At 37.3% G+C, this 5,000-nt stretch overlaps 1 protein-coding gene across 1 annotated transcript in view; it reads left to right on the plus strand.

The window, feature by feature from the left end:
* Positions 1–5,000, plus strand: part of LOC138037881 (short transient receptor potential channel 7-like) — a 108,920-nt gene that overhangs the window by 10,429 nt on the left and 93,491 nt on the right. The window lies entirely within an intron of this gene.

Raw genomic sequence — 5,000 nt, forward strand, 5'->3', positions numbered from 1 at the left:
ATTAATAGAGATTTGATAAGTGTAATTTTTCCATAAATAGAAAGTCCTCTAGAGGACCAAATTCTAGTCAGGTTTTTAATACTGTCTAATCTTTCTATGAAATTCTTTTCAAGAAGCAATTTTTGATCATACGTGTAATAAATTCCTAAAGCTTTTATCGGTTCGTTAGGCCATTTAATTCCAAAAGGCTGTGCTTTACAGTTCCTTGAAGAACCTATCCACATAGCTTCCGTTTTGGAACAATTAATTTTTAAGCCAGAGACAATCTTGAATTCATCTAACAACCTAAAAAGAGCAGTAGCAGAGCTTGCGTCGGCAAGTATTGCTGTCGTATCATCTGCGTATTGAAGAATTTTTGTGTCCTCATTCCCAATAGAGATACCTTTGATATCCTTATTTTGTCGAATCGCAATTGCTAATGTTTCTATAGTAACTACAAAGAGGTAAGGAGAGAGCGGGTCCCCCTGCCGTACCCCACGTTCAAGATTTAAAATATTCAGATGAAAGTCCATTGTTTATCACACAACTTTGTATTTTTCTGTAGAACGTTTGGACCCAATGGATAAAATTAGGGCCAAAATTGAAGGATTTCAAACAATAGAGAAGAAATTCCCATTCTACGCTATCAAATGCCTTTTCAAAATCAATAAACATCATTAGTCCCGGGATACTTTCTTTTGCAGCGAAATCCATAATATCGAAAACTGATCTAATTGTTTCGCCGATATATCGGTCTTTCACGTATCCAGTTTGGTTGTGGTGTATAATGTTTGGAAGAACATTTTTAATTCTAATGGCGATCACTTTAGACATAATTTTTGTGTCAACGTTTACGAGAGAGATTGGACGCCAGTTCTCAATATATGAACGATCTTTTCCTTTTTTTTCTATTAGAGTAATTACCGCTTGTTTTTGAGAACAAGACATTTCACCTTTTTCAAAGCTTTCGTTCACGCATTTAAGAAAAGGATCGCTTATTAAAGGCCAGAACACTTTGTAGAATTTTATAGGAATTCCGTCATTCCCAGGAGTTTTGTTGGTTTGAAAGCTTTCGAGGATATTGTAACATTCCTCAGCTGAAATTTTGTCTTCGCAGGTCAACTTTTGTTCTTCGGTTAATTGAGGTATATTCAAATTCTCTAGAAACTTTACAATGTTCTGACGGTTTTCCGCATCACTATTTGAACTTTTGTATAACTCTCGATAAAAACGTTTTTGTTCTTGAAGAATGTCATAGGGATCTGTCTTTACGACGCCGCTTATTACTAGTTTCCTTATATGCTTTTTTACATGATTTCTTTTTTCTAAGTTTAGGAAGTATTTGGTACTTTTCTCGCCGTGTTCATGCCATCGTGCTCGGGCACGGATTATTATTCCGTTGACTTTTTCATCATAAAATGATTCGAGCTTATCCTTAGCCGCATTTAAATTGTCGCCATTCGAATCATTGGGGTTCGTTTCGAAAACCTGTTTCGCTTCAGTATATTCTTTTTCAAGTTTTGATCCTCTTTCGTTTCTCTCCTTTGCCTTCTTTTTGGAATATTTTATAGCATGAGCTCTTATGTTATATTTTATCCAGTCCCAAATGTTACGGTGGTCTGAAAGTTCTTTTCGGCCTTCCGTGATCCAAATTGGTACCATTTTTGTAAGGTCATCAATGTACTCATCATCCTCCAATATGGAGGTGTTCATCTTCCAGAACCCAGGACCCTTAGCCTCTTTGTCCACGTTCCCAAATTCTAAATAGATAGCAGAATGGTCAGTTCTGATGGCGGGGATTATATTTGTGGCTTTGACCCAGTCGTGTAAATTGTTAGAGATCAACCAATAATCCAGGCGACAAAATATCGGCGGAAATTGTTGACTCCAGGTAAAACTTTTAGTTTGTGGGTTTTTAACTCTCCATATATCTACAAGATCTAATTGACTTTGGACATCATTGATGGAATTTATCACAGATTTCCTAGGTGTCATTATGCCACCTTTTTTGTCCAGTGTAGGATTCAGAGGACAATTGAAATCACCTCCAATCACAATATTTTCTTCTGAATCTAAATTTTCGGTCTGCAGCTTAGTTAACACATTTTTGAGGAATTTAATGATGTCTTCGTCTTTGTTTGGTGCATAAATGTTTACAAGAACATACATTTTATCTTTGATAGCGGCTTTAAGAACGATATACCTCCCCGATGTATCTACAATCTGAGAGTGAATAACGCAGTCAAGACCTTTTTTGATCAAGATTGCAACACCTCGAGAGTTTGAGCTCCCATGGGAGCAAATAAGTTCTGCACCCCATTCGTTTTTCCATTTTAAGTGTGTTGACAATGTCGAATGAGTTTCTTGCAGGAATATTATATCCGAGTTTCGTTTCCGACACCACGTGAAAATTGTTCGCCTTTTTCTGAAATTGCTTAGTCCCCTCGCATTGAGAGATAGTAGATTAAGAGAATGATCGGTCATTGTAGCTCAATCGGGGGAGTGATATTATAGAAGAAGTCATATAAAACGAAAATGAAAACGATGGTATAGCAGAGTGCAAGAAAGTATAATGCACATAAACCGATAATATTCGCCTAAAACAAATTATTAATCTACAAAAAAACATACAGTAACGTATGAAGTAAGAAGTTTCCGGAGCATTCACATTTCTAATTAAACAAGAAGGGTTAAGTAGTTTAACACTTTTTACACACATAAACCTTAAACTAAATTAAACTATAGATGTGCTGTCGCGCTGTGACCGCTTTGGCTTTGGTTTCCGCTGTTTCTTGTGTCCATAATGAGACCATAGTATGGGAGATTGGTTGTTTCTTCACCTCTGTAGATTTGCCCGTTTATAATTAGCTTATCAACTTTAAAATAGGCTGTTTGCTTTCTCTGTTTGGCCTTTTTCAAGATGGGATATAACGTTTTCTGTATTTCATCAATTTCCCGGGGGAAATCATTCGCAATTGAAATGTTGGTGTTTTTCAAGTTTTTAACAAAAGACCAAACATACTCCTTGTCTTGAAAGAAGCTGAATTTAGCTATAATAGGCCTAGGTTTGGAGTTCTGTCCTCGACTGGTATTCTTCTTAGTAGTGATGCGGTGAACGCGTTCGAAACGGATTTGTTCGATATCTTCCTCTGGGATCTTAAGTTTATCGCGCATCACTTTTTTTAATTGATCTTCAGCAGAAGTTGACTCACCTCTTCCTTCTGGAACATTAAACACTTTTAAATTTTCACGTCTTGTGTATGCTTCTAACTTGATGTTGCGGCATTCAAGATGTTTTATTTTAGCATTGAGGTCTTCCAGATTCTTTGCGTGGGTTTCCAGTGTTGCACACGTGGCGGTTGAAGACAAATTCAGGTCGACGATGTCTTTTTGAGCGATGTTCAGGCTTTCTTGTAAACTTTTGTTTTCTTTTTCCAATTCTACCACTCTACCTTGCATAGCCTCTAACTCGCCGAGTCTTGTTAGCACTTTGTCAAGCTTTTCATTGACTTCATCTAGTTTGCTAAGACAATGGCCGTCGGCTTCATCGAACGCATCTTCCCCGTCAGTCTGTGAGCCGCTTTCCCTTAACCGTTTGCGACTATCGGCTCGGGCGTCTTCTTTTCCCATGTTATTTAAGCGAATGAAAGCCAAGCAGCCTTCGTTGATTACATTATTTTACAAGCTTTGAATTTCATCTAAAGGAGCTAGCAAGAACACGTCCGCCTTCGACGAAGGCCAGGTTACAATCAAAACTTACACCCAATCTGATTACGGATTTCGACCGCTCGATTTTCTTCGAGGCCTAGCTCCGGGCAGTTTGGACGGGTTTTGATCGAGAAATGACGAGAAGAAGCGCGGATCTTTCGGCCATTCTCATGCGAAGTTTGAAAGCGGAGACATGCGATTTCCTGGGAAAAAATCGCCCTGGCGCTGCAGCCGTACAAAAATTACTATCCACCCTTGTTCTTCTATTAAGAGGTACGGTAAACAGCAAACTCGAAATCTTCAAAATTGCTCAAAATACCACTTCCGAGGCGAAAGAACGGCAGTAAACCGCAAGTAAGGTAATACAACGTTTATTTAGCATTGGTTCGTGCACATATTTATCGATATATCGCTACAGAAGAAGGAAACGGTGAATCCAATACAATTATTATAAAATTACAAACGGTTACACAAACAGATTGTGAAAAACAACGTTTATTACATACAATACTAATTACAAAGAAACGTTTGTCCACCCAAATTTAGCAAAGCTAATCGAGTTGGGGGTGGAGCAAAGATAAAATAGCTAATTAATATAATTACAATGAGAGAGATTACGAAAGGAAATATTTAATACTTAAGAACAATGTCAATGTGCAAGAGCAACTGAATGTTTATTATTTCAAGGGGAAATAGTCACACTTTACAACAGTCCATTTTCGTGTGGTAAAATGCTTTTCCATAAGTACTAGTATTGCACGTACAATGTTGGGATGCATTCGATTGACCGTATTCCGGAATAGGAATTCATAGAATAGAAGTCAGAAATCCTTGGCTTTTAGAGAGATTCACATGAAATTTTAAACATGTCTTTAACATCCTAGTGGCTTAAACATACTATTTCAAACCATCACTACACCTATTCTTATTCCGTAATAGGGTCAGTCGAACGCACCCTTAATTACTACAAAAACAGCTTCAGCTCAGATGGTCAACAGATCAACAAACGTGTGGTATCAAGAAAATTGAGCGCCCGAAGACAATTTCGGTAATACAATATTACACCATGAGAAGAGAAATTTCGTATTTCCAAGCGGCCATGTAATATTCTATTTATTATATAAACACCAATGAAATACTAAATAATTTCACAAAAGGCATCTAAAGGCGCAATTTTTTATATGTAACCATGGCAACAGCGATCGTTTCACTTGTGAAGATATCATGTTTTCGAGCGAAAGCTCCCTTGGTATTTCATTGGTGTTGTATAATAAGACGAAATTTGTTTTTTTTTATATTGAAGGCGAGTTTAT

This window comes from Montipora capricornis, chromosome 2 (assembly GCF_036669925.1).
Source record: "Montipora capricornis isolate CH-2021 chromosome 2, ASM3666992v2, whole genome shotgun sequence".
In the NCBI taxonomy this organism is placed as follows: Eukaryota; Metazoa; Cnidaria; class Anthozoa; order Scleractinia; family Acroporidae; genus Montipora; species Montipora capricornis.